We start from the raw sequence: 20,697 nt of genomic DNA on the forward strand, positions 1-20,697 counted from the left end.
CCCACACCAGGTCTCATCAGTCTCCCACACCAGGTCTCATCGGTCTCCCACACCAGGTCTCATCGGTCTCCCACACCAGGTCTCATCGGTCTCCCACACCAGGTCTCATCGGTCTCCCACACCAGGTCTCATCGGTCTCCCACACCAGGTCTCATCGGTCTCCCACACCAGGTCTCATCGGTCTCCCACACCAGGTCTCATCAGTCTCCCACACCAGGTCTCATCAGTCAAGCTGATATTCATGATACTTCAGGAAGACCTGACTGCTTCTGTTTCAGTACTTTGACCTGTTTCTGGCATGTTGCAGGTGGAAGAGCAGCCGTCTACCATCCAGAAGGTCAGTAGATTGACTCCCAGCTTCCCTGGACTATGTAGTCTGTCTGCCTGTACTGATGAACAACTCTCAGGATAATAATAGAAGTGTGACTGAATGAATGTGAAACTTTCACTTTGCACGACTGGAACATTACAATCCATCCCTCCTCTCAGGTTGTTTTACCTGATTTTAAGATGTTATCATGACTGCATGATAAAAGTCTCGACACATAAACCTTTTCATCTGAAAGAGTTTTCTTTCTGTAGCGTCATTTTCATCCAGTGGATCTTCAGAGAGCCGGGTCCTTTCAGACACTTCATGGTTCTGGAGAGACCCTTGGCTCTGATTCCACTCCAGACACCATCTGTAATTAGACAGGTGTGTAAAGTCTACTGGTGCATGAGAGTGGAGCCGACAGGCCCAATGGTCTGCACAAACACCAGTCTGCTAGATCGATGAACCTGCCTGACTGAGAGCTGGAAAGAAAATCTGTGTAACCGGTGAGTGAAAGTGCTAAAAACTGAGACAAGAGACTGCAGCCCTCTACCAAGCATTGTCGTCTTTTTCAGGGGGACTTTTGGAAACTGATGGGAAAGCAGTATCTATTTATTTTTAATAAACAGCATTGCTGCACACGCGCCTCCTGCATGCAGAAGCAGCAGTAGAGGCTCCGCCCTCACGCTGCAGCAGATGGTCGTCTCTGCTCCACGGCCGGACTGAAAATGAAACACAAAGCTGAACCTGGTGGTTCCCTGAACCGCTCTCCATCTGAGCCCCGTCAATCCTGCTGCTGTCATCAGGGAATAACCTGCAGGTTTTCCCCAGGTTGTCAGCTGACCTCATTAACGGGACACATCCTGCTGGACCTGAAGCAGACCACCTGCAGGACCCCGAAACTGTCCCGCAGGCCTGCAGACATGATGTCTGCCTCACCCTGATGGTCCATCAGTCTGGAGCAGGGCCAATCTGGACTCATCAGACCTTCCAGTCCAAAACTCGTGTGGGTTTTCTCCCGGCTTCCTCCCACAGCATGCATGTCAGGTTAGGTAGGAACTCATCACTGAAAGGATCAAAGTGTCGGCCACATGACAGCAGAACAGAATTTATTCATTGTAAATGAGACGATGGTCAGTGATGATTCTACTGGCCGCATTCTGTCCGTATAAACGCTGAGGAAGAAACGCAAATGTTTCCCAGTAAAATGCATCCAAGTGGACATGCGATGGCGTGGAGATGGCATGGTGAAGACGTGGAAAAGATGTGGCGAAGACGTGGAAAAGACGTGGCGATGGCGTGGCGAAGACGCGGCGAAGGCGCGGCGGAGGCGCGGCGGAGGCGCGGCGGAGGCACGGCGGAGGCGTGGAAAAGACGTGGCGATGGCACGGCGAAGACGCGGCAGAGGCGTGGCGAAGACATGGAAAAGACGTGGCGATGGCGTGGCGAAGACGCGGCGAAGACGCGGCGGAGACGCGGCGAAGACACGGCGGAGGCGTGGCGAAGACATGGAAAAGACGTGGCGATGGCGTGGCGAAGACGCGGCGAAGACGCGGCGGAGACGCGGCGAAGACGCGGCAGAGGCGTGGCGAAGACATGGAAAAGACGTGGCGATGGCGTGGCGAAGACGCGGCGAAGACGCGGCGGAGACGCGGCGAAGACGCGGCGGAGGCGTGGCGAAGACATGGAAAAGACGCGGCCAAGGCACGGCGAAGACATGGAAAAGACGTGGCAGAGGCGTGGCGAAGACATGGAAAAGACGCGGCGATGGCGTGGCGAAGACATGGAAAAGACGCGGCGATGGCGTGGCGAAGACATGGAAAAGACATGGCGATGGCGTGGCGAAGACATGGAAAAGACGCGGCGATGGCGTGGCGAAGACATGGAAAAGACATGGCGATGGCGTGGCGAAGACATGGAAAAGACGCGGCGATGGCGTGGCGAAGACATGGAAAAGACGCGGCGATGGCGTGGCGAAGACATGGAAAAGACATGGCGATGGCGTGGCGAAGACATGGAAAAGACGCGGCGATGGCGTGGCGAAGACATGGAAAAGACATGGCGATGGCGTGGCGAAGACATGGAAAAGACGCGGCGATGGCGTGGCGAAGACATGGAAAAGACGCGGCGATGGCGTGGCGAAGACATGGAAAAGACATGGCGATGGCGTGGCGAAGACGCGGCAGAGGCGTGGCGAAGACATAGAAAAGACGCGGCGATGGCGTGGCGAAGACATGGAAAAGACGCGGCGATGGCGTGGCGAAGACATGGAAAAGACGCGGCGATGGCGTGGCGAAGACATGGAAAAGACGCGGCGATGGCGCGGAGATGTTCCCGAGCCTTTTCCTGGCCCTACCTGTCGTTTCGACGCCACACATCCCTGCTATGAAGAAATGAGGAGCAGCACGATGGAACTCTTCATAAATGTTTTATTTGCTGGTTCTTTAAATTCTTTTATTCCATCTTATTGGTTTCTATCGTATGAAATGCTTTAATATTGTGTTTGTTTATTTTAGTTTACCCAAGATGTATTTACCAAAACAAATAAATAATGTTCCAAATGTTAAACATATTAATCATGGATATCTTAATGGTACAGAGAGAGACGCGTAGCTTTCGCCAACATGTTGCATTAAATGTAAAGAACTCAGACCTTAATGACAAACGTGTCCATCAGGTGCATGAACGGTAAGATATCACACTTAGTAACAGGAAAAGTAGTTCCTATCTGAGGCGAAGTACGACTGTTGGGGAAGCAGTACAGCTTCTTAAACGAGGGAAAAACCGAAGCAACTCACTACGTTTGACACAAACACGACAACAACACGGTGCACGGCACCGCAGACTAACACACCAGCAAACTTTCAATACAAATGAAAATAAAATACTTACCAAAAACAGATCCTTCTCTCATGTCTACTTCTTCAGGCGCAGTGCAACAGGAAAAATGCACGTGCACAGACCCAAAATCAAATCCAATAATTTTATATTAATGAAACAAAATTTATATTAATGAAATAAATTTTTACTATGAATATTCTTAATGAGTTAATTCTTAACTAATGAGTTATAATTATATTAGTGGGGAACGCATCACTGAGGAGGAGAACACGTTAGAGGAAGAAGACCTCAAGACCCAGAACATCCTGCATGAGAGCAACAGGTCACGTTGGTGTACGGTCAGAGAACAGCTGTGGAACATGGAGAACAGCTGTGGAACATGGAGAACAGCTGTGGAACATGGAGAACAGCTGTGGAACATGGAGAACAGCTGTGGAACATGGAGAACAGCTGTGGAACATGGAGAACATGGAGAACATTGAGAACAGCTGTGGAACATGGAGAACAGCTGTGGAACATGGAGAACATGGAGAACATTGAGAACAGCTGTGGAACACGGAGAACATTGAGAACAGCTGTGGAACATGGAGAACAGCTGTGGAACATGGAGAACATGGAGAACAGCTGTGGAACATGGAGAACATGGAGAACAGCTGTGGAACATGGAGAACAGCTGTGGAACACGGAGAACATGGAGAACAGCTGTGGAACATGGAGAACAGCTGTGGAACATGGAGAACATGGAGAACAGCTGTGGAACACGGAGAACAGCTGTGGAACATGGAGAACAGCTGTGGAACACGGAGAACATGGAGAACATGGAGAACAGCTGTGGAACATGGAGAACAGCTGTGGAACACGGAGAACATGGAGAACAGCTGTGGAACACGGAGAACATGGAGAACATGGAGAACAGCTGTGGAACATAGAGAACAGCTGTGGAACACGGAGAACATGGAGAACAGCTGTGGAACATGGAGAACATTGAGAACAGCTGTGGAACACGAAGAACAGCTGTGGAACATGGAGAACAGCTGTGGAACACGGAGAACATGGAGAACATGGAGAACAGCTGTGGAACATGGAGAACAGCTGTGGAACACGGAGAACATGGAGAACATAGAGAACAGCTGTGGAACATGGAGAACAGCTGTGGAACATGGAGAACAGCTGTGGAACACGGAGAACATGGAGAACATGGAGAACAGCTGTGGAACACGGAGAACATGGAGAACAGCTGTGGAACATGGAGAACATTGAGAACAGCTGTGGAACACGAAGAACAGCTGTGGAACATGGAGAACAGCTGTGGAACACGGAGAACATGGAGAACAGCTGTGGAACACGGAGAACATGGAGAACATGGAGAACAGCTGTGGAACATAGAGAACAGCTGTGGAACACGGAGAACATGGAGAACAGCTGTGGAACATGGAGAACATTGAGAACAGCTGTGGAACACGAAGAACAGCTGTGGAACATGGAGAACAGCTGTGGAACACGGAGAACATGGAGAACATGGAGAACAGCTGTGGAACATGGAGAACAGCTGTGGAACACGGAGAACATGGAGAACATAGAGAACAGCTGTGGAACATGGAGAACAGCTGTGGAACACGGAGAACATGGAGAACATGGAGAACAGCTGTGGAACATGGAGAACAGCTGTGGAACACGGAGAACATGGAGAACAGCTGTGGAACACGGAGAACATGGAGAACAGCTGTGGAACATGGAGAACATTGAGAACAGCTGTGGAACACGAAGAACAGCTGTGGAACATGGAGAACAGCTGTGGAACATGGAGAACATGGAGAACATGGAGAACAGCTGTGGAACATGGAGAACAGCTGTGGAACACGGAGAACATGGAGAACATAGAGAACAGCTGTGGAACATGGAGAACAGCTGTGGAACACGGAGAACATGGAGAACATGGAGAACAGCTGTGGAACATGGAGAACAGCTGTGGAACATGGAGAACATGGAGAACATTGAGAACAGCTGTGGAACATGGAGACTCTACAATCAGTCCACTGAGTTACAACAGAGTCATCTTTAACGCCTGAAGTTATATGAAATATGAAAAATAAAGAACAAAGAAGAATGGATGACATAAAATACAAACAAAAATGAACTGATAATAAATAAAGATGCAGTTATTAACAATACTAAACACTAAACCGGCGCGTCAGCCGCAGTTATTAATGTCTGAAATAGTTTTAGTTTATTAAATTCATTATTATCTTCAGAGAGACACGAACCAAACTTCTGACAAGTTTGAGTAGCTTTTTATGAAACGTGTCACCATCAGACACAAATATCCTCTTTTTTTTATTTTTAATAAAAACAGTCATGACACATTCCCCTGAATCGCTGCTGTTTCGGCCACGTGGGTCCGTTCAGCCTTCATGCAGATTTTAGTTTGAGGCAAAGTTCTGACAACTCTGACAGGAAGGGGCTCCAGGGACGGGACCCTGAGGACCAAGCTTTCTGCACATCAGCCAGCAAAGAACTTCATCTGGACACTTTTCCTACACACTACAGAGAAACCAACACACAGAAATCTGCACATCATCCAAACAGCCTCTGTTTAAGTCTGGCTTCTGGTCTCCATGCACTCCTCATGTTGTCATCCTCCATGTTGTCTCCCGCCGACTGTCCAACATCACAGCATAAATTTGTGTCTTTATATTGCTCTTTAATAAAAAAAAAAGGGACAGCATGGGCTAGCACTCCATGGTCTGTATCTTTCATCAGAAAGAACCCAAACAAGCTACAGAAAGCCCTTCAGAGAAACACTCCCAGGAGATCCTGAGAGGGGGGAGGATGAGCTCTCCAATCGGACAGACCTTAGGTTAATGACTTCCGCAAACAAACTGATTATGGAAAAATTAATCTGCAGCAAGCTATGTAAGAACAAGCTTGTGGAACACGGAGAATAGCTGTGGAACAGCTGTGGAAAATCCATCAGGCCAGAATGAAATGTTTGGAGCGGGAGAGTGAGGTGCAACGCACAGGTTCAAGCGTACCTGGTGAGAGGAGCCCGGCCAGGAGACAACCCACAGAGCCCAGTCCCTCCACGCACCAGAGCCTCCCAGCGCGAGCAGAGTAGTCCCACCGCAGCGGATTAAGTAGGCAAACCGAGTGGATGCAATTTGATGAGGATGTGTCCAATATCATCCAAACCACAGCCAAAGGAGGCATCGACAACAGACTCCAAGCAATGACTACCATCACCGTTAGCTTTGAAGCGGAAAGATTTGGACGGGTTGAGAAGAACAACACTAAGCCTTCCCCTTGCACCTTGAACAGGAGGGCTGATAAGATACATCAACTGCGCCTGGAGCTCCGGACCTTCAAGAAACAGTTTAGGAGAGCTACGGAAGGGGAGAAACAACCTTTGGGAGAGCTGCAATACATCTTGCGGAAGAGGTTAATTACACTACTCAGAGCAGAGGGGCACAGGAGGCGGAGAAGAGAGCGAGCTAAAAAATGAGAAGCTTTTATAGCTAACCCATTCAGATTCTCAAAACAGCTACTCAGGGATTGCGCAGCGGCTGGCTCAAACACTCGAGAGGAAGTGAACTGCTTCCTCCAGAACACCTTGAGTGACCCAAATAGGGCTCAAGAACTAGGTCCTAACAGAGCATTTATCAGCCCAGCCCCACCAACGGCAGAGTTCAAGCAATCAGAGTCCAGCCTCAAGGAGGTCGTAGAGGTCGTCAAGGCAGCACGCTCTGCATTGGCACCAGGCCCTAGTGAAGTACCATACATTGTCTACAAGTGTTGCCCTAAGCTTCTCCGGCACCTGTGGAAGATATTGAAGGCAATATGGCGCTGTGGGAGAGTGGCCAACCAGTGGCGACATGCGGAGTGAGTGTAGGTTCCCAAGGAGGAGAACTCAAAGAACTTCAACCAGTTTCAGATAATCTCACAGTGAGTGTGTGGAAGGGAAGGTGTTCTTCAGCATCGTCTCCCGAAGACTGACTGACAATCTCCTTCAGAACAATTACATCGACACATCAGTGCAGAAGGGAGGGATTCCCGTAGCCCCTGACTGCCTAGAGCATACCAGTGTCGTTTTGCAGCTCATCAGAGAGGCCCATAAGAACAGAGGTGACCTTGCAGTGGTGTGGTTAGACCTAGCTAATGCTTATGGGCCCATCCCACACAAACTTGTAGGGATGAACCCATTACACTACACCGCCAACATGTTCCCAGTAAGATCAAGGACTTAATTGGGGACTATTATGATAACTTTAGCCTCAGGGTCAACTCTGGGTCAGTGCGTTCAGACTGGCATTGCCTAAGAAAAGGGACAATAACTGGGTGTACCATCTCAGTTATCCTTTTTGCGTTAGCGATGAACATGATGGTAAAATCAGCCGAGGTGGAATGTAGAGGTCCCCTGTCAAAATCAGGTGTTTGACAAGCCTATATGGACAATTTGACCATCACAACATCATCAGTACCAGGAAGCAGGTGGATCTTGCAGGGACTGGAGAGACTCATCATATGGGCCAGGATGAGTTTCAAGCCCTCCAAGTCAAGATCCTTGGTAATGAAGAAGGGGAAGGTCATGGACAAGTTCCGGTTCTCTATCTCAGGGGCTACAATTCCAGCCTGGGAAAGCTCTTTGACTCCAGCCTGAAAGACTCTACCTCTATTCAGAAGGCAACAGAAGAGTTTGGTGATTGACTCACCAAAGTGGATAAATCCGGCCTGCCTGGCAGATTTAAAGCATGGATCTACCAGCATTGCATTCTACCTAGAGTCCTTTGGCCTCGTCTGGTGTACGAAATCCCCTTAACAACTGTAGAATCCTTTGAAAGAAAGATCAGCAGCTTTCTTAGGAAGGGGCTGGGTTTTTCTCCGCAGTTTTAACAGCTCTGTTATGGGACAAGCAACAGCCTGCGTCTACCCTTAAGCGGACTCACCAAAGAATTGAAGGTAGCCCGCACAAGAGAAGCCCTCCAGTACAGAGATTCCAGGGACCACAAGGTAGCGTCAGCTGGGATCGAAGCGAGGACAGGAAGGAAATGGAAGGCAGAGAAGGAAAGGCGCTTGTGGAGGGCGTGGCAGGAGGAAGAGCAGGCTTAGGGTTCTTCCCAAAAACCCATATCCCAAGGCCCAAGGCAAGGAGAGACACCATCTTCTCCAGGAAGAAATCCGAGCCGGAGTGGAGGAAGAGCGTGGGGGCAGGGGAGTAGGACTTCGGCAGCAGGGAGCATGGACTAAGTGGGAGGGTGCATTACAGCGCAAAATAACATGGTCTAACATCATGCAGGTGGACTTCCAACATGTCCAGTTCCTTGTGCAGGCAGTCTATGATGTCCTGCCGAGCCCAGCAAACCTTCATGTTTGGGGAAAGAGTGAGACACCTTCATGCCACCTTTGCTCAGGGAGAGGCTCACTAGAACATCTCCTCAGCAGCTGTTCAAAGGCCCGGGCAGATGGTTGGCACCATGACCAGGTACTTAAAGTGGTCGCTGAGAGCATAGTATCAGCCATTAATATGAGCAAATACCAAGATGTCGCAAGGAAGGCAATCTCCTTTGTTAAAGTTGGAGAAAGACCCAGGACAGGTCTACATAAGACAACAGGCCTCCTCCACAAAGCTTCAGACTGGCAACTTGGGCAAGCAGCTAACCATCCCTCAACACATTGTAGAAACATCCCTTCGGCCGGACATGATCATCTTCTCAGATGAGTCAAAACACCTGATCATGTTAGAACTGACAGTACCCTGGAAAGAGAGGATGGAGGAAGCCAATGAGAGGAAATGCTCAAAGTACCAGGAACTTGTGGAGGAATGCAGGGGCTGGAGGACATTCTGCGAACCTATAGAAGTAGGCTGTAGAGGCTTTACGGGTCGTTCTTACTGTAAAGTCCTCAGCCAACTGGGAGTGACAGGGGCAGCCAAGACTAGGGCCATTAGATCTGCTAGCGAGGTGGCAGAAAAAGCCTCAAGGTGGCTTTGGTTGAAAAGGGCAGATCCGTGGGTAGCTACTGGGACGCAAGCTGGGAATTGATCACCCCGGCTGAGTGGCCTGGGTGAGGGTGTCTGATGTTGCGAGACCCGAAACACCGGATGACCCCAGGATACATCACTGATGATGCTCCGGGTGCATCCATGAGATGTTTCTTTGGGGAGAAAAGGGAACAAAAACAAAACTATCTGCATCCAACTGGACTCACACCAGTCCGACCAGCACCTATCCATCACGTCCTCTACTGTTTGCTTTCTTGCTTGTGTTGGTCTCATTCTCAGATGTAAATTTGGAGGAGAGCGTCTGATAGATCACACATTATGTGCATTGCCCTCGGCACCAACGCATCACTATCCCACCTCAGCAGGTAAAAGGATTAAGTCATATTAGCAGTAGTCTGTAGATAGCTAGCATATTTCACTGAGCAGCAGGTCCATCTCAACCACTCACAAACGACAGAAGCAACACACCTAAATGGAGAAAAACTGGGTCACATACTGGACCCTATCTATCTTCTCTCGTCTTTATTTGGAGTTCTGGCACTAAACAAACTAAAAGCCCCAATGGGGACCGATGATGAATCAACATGAGAATCTTCAAGCAGTTTGCAGTTTCCTGGAACGTCGCAGAAGAATGGAGCTTAACACCAAAACGGCTTTAGTTGACTACAATGCAGCCACTAAACTAATGTGTGTGTGTGTGTGTGTATATGTGTATATTTTTTAGTATAAAATATCGGTATTTGCAGATATTTAGATGTTGGAATCACAGATTGAAGGATACTTTGGAAGCAGAGATCTACGGCAGCTACATAAATGAAGGTCAGAAATGCAACAAGTGGAGTTGTGGTAGAAAGCTTTGCTAAAAATGCTGTGTTTTCTCTCATGATGGATAAATCCACCCTCATTAACACCAAGTGACTCATTCAGATCACAGAATAAAACCAGATCAAAAGAACTGAGAACGGGCGGAGCGTTGTGGGAAGAGTGGTGGGAAATGACTTATTGCAGCTCCAAGAGTCAACAAATCACAGCAACAGATAAAATTCTTTATCAGTCAGCAAAGACAGACCATGTGTGAGCAGAACAAAGATGACAACAAAGAAACAACATTCATTCATTCATTCATTCATTCATTCACTCATTGAATATCCTAACCGCCTAATCCAGTGAAGGGTCGCGGGGAAGCTGGAGCCTATCCCAGCAGTCTTTGGACGAAAGGCGGGGTACTCCCTGGACAGCTCGCCGGTCCATCGCAGGGCCCAAAGAAACAACTTATGACATTAAATCAGAATATTCATCAGCGGTGTAAGTATGACACAGTCAGCCCTGCAGAGATATTAACACACACACATGGTGTACAAGTTGCAGGCAGGTGTGGCCCATTCCGCCTGGAAGAAGTTTTTTCTTCTCACAGTATTTGTTCGAGCTGAGCATAAAGATAAAATCAGAAGGAGAATGACTAAATATCATTCCTGTGGAGGTTTAACCAGAGTCACCTCGAACAAAGTTCAGATTCCTTCATCTTGCTGTAACAGTCTAAATCGTCCTGCTCTGAATGATCCACGGCTCTAAGAGGCAGTGGAGAGAAGGGACCAAACGTTTCTGTGGATTAATTGTCATGATCACAATGCATCTTTCTGCCTCCCACTATGACCTTCAGTTCACTGCATATCTGTCTGAGCAAAATACTTCATGTAGTAAAAGCCTAACTCAGCTAAAGTTTATGTATTTATCTTTGTCAGAGTGTGAAAATAGTCTTTGTAAAGACAGAAAAGATGTTCCTGTGAATGCAACATGTTTGTTGGTGATGCATCGTTCAGAGGGTTTTCAGTGAGTTTCATCTCCAGAGTCGTGCTGCACACTGTTGTCCTGCACAACGTAAACAGACGTCATGGTTCCTTGGGGTCCTAAATCTATAATGTTAAGCGGCTTAAAGGCGAAACATGGTTTTAAATGACAGATGTTTGTAATGGGGACAGATGTTTGCAGTGGAGGACAGATGTTTGTAATGGGGACAGATGTTTGTAATGGGGACAGATGTTTGCAGTGGAGGACAGATGTTTGTAATGGGGACAGATGTTTGTAATGGGGACAGATGTTTGTAATGGGGACAGATGTTTGTAATGGGGACAGATGTTTGCAGTGGAGGACAGATGTTTGTAATGGGGACAGATGTTTGTAATGGGGACAGATGTTTGTAATGGGGACAGATGTTTGCAGTGGAGGACAGATGTTTGTAATGGGGACAGATGTTTGTAATGGGGACAGATGTTTGTAATGGGGACAGATGTTTGTAATGGGGACAGATGTTTGCAGTGGAGGACAGATGTTTGCAGTGGAGGACAGATGTTTGTAATGGGGACAGATGTTTGCAGTGGAGGACAGATGTTTGCAGTGGAGGACAGATGTTTGTAATGGGGACAGATGTTTGTAATGGGGACAGATGTGTGTAATGGGGACAGATGTTTGTAATGGGGACAGATGTTTGCAGTGGAGGACAGATGTTTGTAATGGGGACAGATGTTTGTAATTGGGACAGATGTTTGCAGTGGAGGACAGATGTTTGTAATGGGGACAGATGTTTGTAATGGGGACAGATGTGTGTAATGGGGACAGATGTTTGCAGTGGAGGACAGATGTTTGTAATGGGGACAGATGTTTGTAATGGGGACAGATGTTTGCAGTGGAGGACAGATGTTTGTAATGGGGACAGATGTTTGTAATGGGGACAGATGTTTGTAATGGGGACAGATGTTTGCAGTGGAGGACAGATGTTTGCAGTGGAGGACAGATGTTTGTAATGGGGACAGATGTTTGCAGTGGAGGACAGATGTTTGCAGTGGAGGACAGATGTTTGTAATGGGGACAGATGTTTGCAGTGGAGGACAGATGTTTGCAGTGGAGGACAGATGTTTGTAATGGGGACAGATGTTTGTAATGGGGACAGATGTGTGTAATGGGGACAGATGTTTGTAATGGGGACAGATGTTTGCAGTGGAGGACAGATGTTTGTAATGGGGACAGATGTTTGTAATGGGGACAGATGTTTGCAGTGGAGGACAGATGTTTGTAATGGGGACAGATGTTTGTAATGGGGACAGATGTGTGTAATGGGGACAGATGTTTGCAGTGGAGGACAGATGTTTGTAATGGGGACAGATGTTTGCAGTGGAGGACAGATGTTTGTAATGGGGACAGATGTTTGCAGTGGAGGACAGATGTTTGTAATGGGGACAGATGTTTGTAATGGGGACAGATGTTTGCAGTGGAGGACAGATGTTTGTAATAGGGGACAGATGTTTGTAATGGGGACAGATGTTTGCAGTGGAGGACAGATGTTTGTAATGGGGACAGATGTTTGTAATGGGGACAGATGTTTGCAGTGGAGGACAGATGTTTGTAATGGGGACAGATGTTTGTAATGGGGACAGATGTTTGTAATGGGGACAGATGTTTGTAATAGGGGACAGATGTTTGTAATAGGGGACAGATGTTTGTAATGGGGACAGATGTTTGTAATGGGGACAGATGTTTGCAGTGGAGGACAGATGTTTGTAATGGGGACAGATGTTTGCAGTGGAGGACAGATGTTTGTAATGGGGACAGATGTTTGTAATAGGGGACAGATGTTTGCAATGGGGACAGATGTTTGCAATGGGGACAGATGTTTGTAATGGGGACAGATGTTTGCAATGGGGACAGATGTTTGTAATAGGGGACAGATGTTTGTAATGGGGACAGATGTTTGCAGTGGAGGACAGATGTTTGTAATGGGGACAGATGTTTGCAGTGGAGGACAGATGTTTGTAATGGGGACAGATGTTTGCAGTGGAGGACAGATGTTTGTAATTGGGACAGATGTTTGTAATGGGGACAGATGTTTGTAATAGGGACAGATGTTTGTAATGGGGACAGATGTTTGTAATGGGGACAGATGTTTGTAATGGGGACAGATGTTTGTAATGGGGACAGATGTTTGCAGTGGAGGACAGATGTTTGTAATGGGGACAGATGTTTGTAATGGGGACAGATGTTTGTAATGGGGACAGATGTTTGTAATGGGGACAGATGTTTGCAGTGGAGGACAGACGTTTGTAATGGGGACAGATGTTTGTAATGGGGACAGATGTTTGTAATGGGGACATATGTTTGTAATGGGGACAGATGTTTGTAATAGGGGACATCTGTCCTCACTAGGTGGCAGTCTTTTACGGATGGCCAAGTGTAAGTGTGGAAGGGGAAGAAGTAAATTAAGCTTGAGAGCTGCTTTTCCTCGCTCTTCACTCTGTCTCTGCTCCGCATGGTGTTTCCTCTCTTCTGTCGGCTAAACCTCTCAATGACTTCCTCTAGTTTGGTTATAATTTCCTTTTTAAGTTTCTTTTTGGTTGTGCCTCCAAGCAGGCGCTCATTCCATCCGTCTGCTTGAACGGAACACTGACAGGTCTTTTATAAAGCAGTCGTATTGTATTAATCAGGTAAGGATTGAACGAGGAGCCGTGCATTATACAGTTATAATGCACGGTGCGAAGACTAACACCATGACGCGCAGCAGAGGGCATTATAACCGTCTAATGCACGGATCCAAGTTGATTAATCCGCTTATACCATCGTTCCACACAGTAGATAAATGACAAATGTTCATTTCTTTTTTACGACACTTGCGAAATATGCTAAAGTATGGGAACTATTTAATGTCGGCCTCGATGTAGGACTTTATGCCAAACAACGGCTGTCAAGCTTAGTGTTTCTCACATTCCCTGTTAGAACCAGCTGATTAACACGTTGCTACGGTGACGCCCCGTTACGGTGGGGTATCACAGTGATTTAAGTCGACGAACTAGATGTACGTATATATGAAAGTAATGCAGCTGGTTGTCAGTAGTATTTTCACTGACCGTGGTGTTTTTTTCTTGTTCTAAATGTGTGAAATGTGTTTGTGAACTTAATACTCGTCTCTTCACAGTGAAACATTTAAATTCCTGACAAGTACAAACTGACAAAGCTGCTTCGGTTTTTCATCAGACTGATGATCAGACGGCTAAAGCAGCTCCGCAGACTTCTGTCTGAAGGTTGGGAACCTCCTGTACTCTGTTACCCAACAGTCCTCCCTCTCTATCCACACCCCCCTTCCCCTCCGTCCCCCTGCTGAGCATCATGGCAATGATATTGATGAATATTTAGGACATTCATCTGACCTTTCATAGTGAGCAGGACAACGTGCCTCTTCTTGCATCAAATGTAGTCCTGATTCTGATTTATAAATGGAAACAGACATAGGATGGACACGCAAACCGTTTCATAAATCAGGAAGTTCTTTCTTTAATGTCCTGATTTCCATACGTTCACCACCTGAAGTCATCGTTGCTGCAGTTTTACAAAGCAGTGGTCACGTGATTGTTATAAAAAAAAATGTAGAAACATTGATTTTCCTCAAAACAAATGTCAGTTTTGTTGTTTATCTGGCTCATCTTGAGGAATTCTGATTGAATGTAACTTCATATGCGCTTCACACAGCCAGAAAATACAGAGGATCTGGAAATGTCCTCTCAAAGCCTCGAGACACAAACTATTCACATCTTTTACTGTTAAACTACTAACAGTTGTGGGTAACTCTGGTTCTGGAGCACCACAGTCCTGCCAGAGTTTTCCTCCTCCAACACACCTGACTGAAAAGTGCACGAGTCTGCTATTTAAGTCTGATGTGTATCAGGTGTGTTACAGCAGGAAAACTAACACTTGCAGGTCATTTAAAGATCCCAGAGAGGAATCAGACGTCATTTCCGCCAGCTTGTCAGGATGAGCTAAAAAGAGGAAGACTCTGAGGAAGGGAGGGATTTACATCCCTCAGACATTTATCAAAACCTCAGAAAACTATTTCAGACTGTGGAGAAAAATGGCGTATGTCTACTTTGGGAATAAAAGACAGATACAGCAGATCCATGTCAGCTGGAGGACCTGATCGATCAATCTGCTTCTCTACCAGTTTCAGGTTAAAAAAAAGAATCTGCCCATTTCTCCGTCTGTTAGGTCTTTATGTTGCTGGTCTATAAGGCTCTGAATGGTTCAGTACCAAAACCCATCTCCTGACTCAGGGTGGACCCACCAGGACCCTCAGGTCATCTGGATCCGGTCTTTTCCCAGAGTCAGAGCCAGACACGGCGAAGCTGCATGGAAGCTGAAGAACCTCCCAGAAAGCTTCAGATGAGCTGGAACATCCAGTAAAGACCCTCCAGTTCTCATGGAAACAGTTTTTATTTCAAGTTTGTTTGAAATCCAGATCTGCGTTTTTCTTTCAGGGGAACTAATCTTTATTTAAATAGGTTTTTTTTATTTTTTCATCTAATATTATCTTTTTTTCTCTTTCTTGTTTTAATTTTAAACAATGCTTCTTCTTTAGTGATGTTTAATGTATCCGTAAAGCTCTTGGATCACCCTGTTGTTGATTTGTGCTTAACTATAGAATTGCCTTTATATTGTCATGTTTTCCTAATTCACTGACTTTGACATCATTCAGGGAAAGTTCTAAAAATAAAAACAGGATCTCTGGCTGTTTCTGACACCGAGTGAGACAGACTGAAAGAAGAAGCATTAAACATGTAATAAATGTTTTCTCCTCCTTATGGAAACATCCCAGATCAACAGCAGAGAAGCTCTGATGAACCACAGAAACGAACAGAGAACAAATGAAACAATACCTTCAGTCCGCATTCCCACCATCACCTCTACCAGGATCAGCAGGACGGGAAGGTGAGCTCTGATCTCGTGCATGTCTCCTCCAGTCGAACAGGAACGTCCTTGGGATCAATACTTTTCCTCTGAGCTCCGCTGAGCAGCGTTCATCCAGACTCCGCTGCCCGCGGTCGGTGCCTTCAGCCCGGGTTGGATTCTTCTCATTGACGAGACGGAAAGCGGTGAGTTTGTCGGCGAGTGTCGGTGAACGCGCTGGAACTGATGAAGATGATGATGATGCCGCTTCCCGCGCGTGCTCTGCGGATGCAGCGCTGCTCCAGAGCCTCGGACAGCTCCTAGCGTCAGCCGGAGGAACACACGGAGATCAGGGAGGAAAGTTTGCACTGCAAACATCTGTCCCCCACTGCAAACATCTGTCCTCCACTGCAAACATCTGTCCCCCACTGCAAACATCTGTCCCCCACTGCAAACATCTGTCCTCCACTGCAAACATCTGTCCCCCACTGCAAACATCTGTCCCCCACTGCAAACATCTGTCCCCCACTGCAAACATCTGTCCTCCACTGCAAACATCTGTCCCCCACTGCAAACATCTGTCCCCCACTGCAAACATCTGTCCCCCACTGCAAACATCTGTCCTCCACTGCAAACATCTGTCCCCCACTGCAAACATCTGTCCCCCACTGCAAACATCTGTCCCCCACTGCAAACATCTGTCCCCCACTGCAAACATCTGTCCTCCACTGCAAACATCTGTCCCCCACTGCAAACATCTGTCCCCATTACAAACATCTGTCCCTTATTACAAACATCTGTCCCAATTACAAACATCTGTCCCCATTACAAACATTTGTCCCCAATTACAAACGTCTGTCCTCCACTGCAAACATCTGTCCCTTATTACAAACATCTGTCCCCTATTACAAACATCTGTCCTCCACTGCAAACATCTGTCCCCATTACAAACATCTGTCCCTTATTACAAACATCTGTCCCCTATTACAAACATCTGTCCCCATTACAAACATCTGTCCCCATTACAAACATCTGTCCCCATTACAAACATCTGTCCCCAATTACAAACATCTGTCCTCCACTGCAAACATCTGTCCCCATTACAAACATCTGTCCCCATTACAAACATCTGTCCCCATTACAAACATCTGTCCCCATTACAAACATCTGTCCCTTATTACAAACGTCTGTCCTCCACTGCAAACATCTGTCCCTTATTACAAACATCTGTCCCCTATTACAAACATCTGTCCTCCACTGCAAACATCTGTCCCCATTACAAACATCTGTCCCTTATTACAAACATCTGTCCCCTATTACAAACATCTGTCCCCAATTACAAACGTCTGTCCTCCACTGCAAACATCTGTCCCTTATTACAAACATCTGTCCCCTATTACAAACATCTGTCCTCCACTGCAAACATCTGTCCCCATTACAAACATATGTCCCCTATTACAAACATCTGTCCTCCACTGCAAACATCTGTCCCCATTACAAACATCTGTCCCCTATTACAAACATCTGTCCTCCACTGCAAACATCTGTCCCCATTACAAACATCTGTCCCCTATTACAAACATCTGTCCCTTATTACAAACATCTGTCCCCTATTACAAACATCTGTCCCCTATTACAAACATCTGTCCCTTATTACAAACATCTGTCCCCTATTACAAACATCTGTCCCCTATTACAAACATCTGTCCTCCACTGCAAACATCTGTCCCCATTACAAACATCTGTCCCTTATTACAAACATCTGTCCCCTATTACAAACATCTGTCCCCATTACAAACATCTGTCCCTTATTACAAACATCTGTCCCCATTACAAACATCTGTCCCCTATTACAAACATCTGTCCCCTATTACAAACATCTGTCCCTTATTACAAACATCTGTCCCCTATTACAAACATCTGTCCCCCACTGCAAACATCTGTCCCCATTACAAACATCTGTCCCTTATTACAAACATCTGTCCTCCACTGCAAACATCTGTCCCCATTACAAACATCTGTCCCTTATTACAAACATCTGTCCTCCACTGCAAACATCTGTCCCCATTACAAACATCTGTCCCCTATTACAAACATCTGTCCTCCACTGCAAACATCTGTCCCCATTACAAACATCTGTCCCTTATTACAAACATCTGTCCTCCACTGCAAACATCTGTCCCCATTACAAACATCTGTCCCTTATTACAAACATCTGTCCCCATTACAAACATCTGTCCACCACTGCAAGCATTTGTCCCCATTACAAACATCTGTCTCCTATTACAAACATCTGTCCACCACTGCAAGCATTTGTCCCCATTACAAACATCTGTCTCCTATTTCAAACATCTGTCCACCACTGCAAGCATCTGTCCCCATTACAAACATCTGTCCCTTATTACAAACATCTGTCCCCATTACAAACATCTGTCCACCACTGCAAGCATTTGTCCCCATTACAAACATCTGTCTCCTATTACAAACATCTGTCCACCACTGCAAGCATTTGTCCCCATTACAAACATCTGTCCCTTATTACAAACATCTGTCCCAATTACAAACATCTGTCCCCATTACAAACATCTGTCCCTTATTACAAACATCTGTCCCAATTACAAACATCTGTCCCCATTACAAACATTTGTCCCCAATTACAAACATCTGTCCTCCACTGCAAGCATGTGTCCCCATTACAAACATCTGTCCCCTATTACAAACATCTGTCCCTTATTACAAACATCTGTCCCAATTACAAACATCTGTCCCCATTACAAACATTTGTCCCCAATTACAAACGTCTGTCCTCCACTGCAAACATCTGTCCCTTATTACAAACATCTGTCCCCTATTACAAACATCTGTCCTCCACTGCAAACATCTGTCCCCATTACAAACATCTGTCCCTTATTACAAACATCTGTCCCCTATTACAAACATCTGTCCCCATTACAAACATCTGTCCCCATTACAAACATCTGTCCCCATTACAAACATCTGTCCCCAATTACAAACATCTGTCCCCATTACAAACATCTGTCCCCAATTACAAACATCTGTCCTCCACTGCAAACATCTGTCCCCATTACAAACATCTGTCCCCTATTACAAACGTCTGTCCTCCACTGCAAACATCTGTCCCTTATTACAAACATCTGTCCCCTATTACAAACATCTGTCCTCCACTGCAAACATCTGTCCCCATTACAAACATCTGTCCCTTATTACAAACATCTGTCCCCTATTACAAACAGCTGTCCCCAATTACAAACGTCTGTCCTCCACTGCAAACATCTGTCCCCATTACAAACATCTGTCCCCTATTACAAACATCTGTCCTCCACTGCAAACATCTGTCCCCATTACAAACATCTGTCCCCTATTACAAACGTCTGTCCTCCACTGCAAACATCTGTCCCCATTACAAACATCTGTCCCCAATTACAAACATCTGTCCTCCACTGCAAACATCTGTCCCCATTACAAACATCTGTCCCCTATTACAAACGTCTGTCCTCCACTGCAAACATCTGTCCCTTATTACAAACATCTGTCCCCTATTACAAACATCTGTCCTCCACTGCAAACATCTGTCCCCATTACAAACATCTGTCCCTTATTACAAACATCTGTCCCCTATTACAAACATCTGTCCCCTATTACAAACATCTGTCCTCCACTGCAAACATCTGTCCCCATTACAAACATCTGTCCCTTATTACAAACATCTGTCCCCTATTACAAACATCTGTCCTCCACTGCAAACATCTGTCCCCATTACAAACATCTGTCCCCTATTACAAACATCTGTCCTCCACTGCAAACATCTGTCCCCATTACAAACATCTGTCCCCTATTACAAACATCTGTCCTCCACTGCAAACATCTGTCCCCATTACAAACATCTGTCCCCTATTACAAACATCTGTCCCTTATTACAAACATCTGTCCCCTATTACAAACATCTGTCCCCTATTACAAATATCTGTCCCTTATTACAAACATCTGTCCCCTATTACAAACATCTGTCCCCTATTACAAACATCTGTCCTCCACTGCAAACATCTGTCCCCATTACAAACATCTGTCCCTTATTACAAACATCTGTCCCCTATTACAAACATCTGTCCCCATTACAAACATCTGTCCCTTATTACAAACATCTGTCCCCTATTACAAACATCTGTCCCCTATTACAAACATCTGTCCCTTATTACAAACATCTGTCCCCTATTACAAACATCTGTCCTCCACTGCAAACATCTGTCCCCATTACAAACATCTGTCCCTTATTACAAACATCTGTCCTCCACTGCAAACATCTGTCCCCATTACAAACATCTGTCCCTTATTACAAACATCTGTCCCCATTACAAACATCTGTCCCCATTACAAACATCTGTCCTCCACTGCAAACATCTGTCCCCATTACAAACATCTGTCCCCATTACAAACATCTGTCCCTTATTACAAACATCTGTCCTCCACTGCAAACATCTGTCCCCATTACAAACATCTGTCCCCATTACAAACATCTGTCCCTTATTACAAACATCTGTCCTCCACTGCAAACATCTGTCCCCATTACAAACATCTGTCCCTTATTACAAACATCTGTCCCCATTACAAACATCTGTCCACCACTGCAAGCATTTGTCCCCATTACAAACATCTGTCTCCTATTACAAACATCTGTCCACCACTGCAAGCATTTGTCCCCATTACAAACATCTGTCTCCTATTTCAAACATCTGTCCACCACTGCAAGCATTTGTCCCCATTACAAACATCTGTCTCCTATTACAAACATCTGTCCCCATTACAAACATCTGTCCCCATTACAAAC

Source organism: Telmatherina bonti, assembly GCF_933228915.1.
Source record: "Telmatherina bonti genome assembly, chromosome: 9".
Taxonomy (NCBI): Eukaryota; Metazoa; Chordata; class Actinopteri; order Atheriniformes; family Telmatherinidae; genus Telmatherina; species Telmatherina bonti.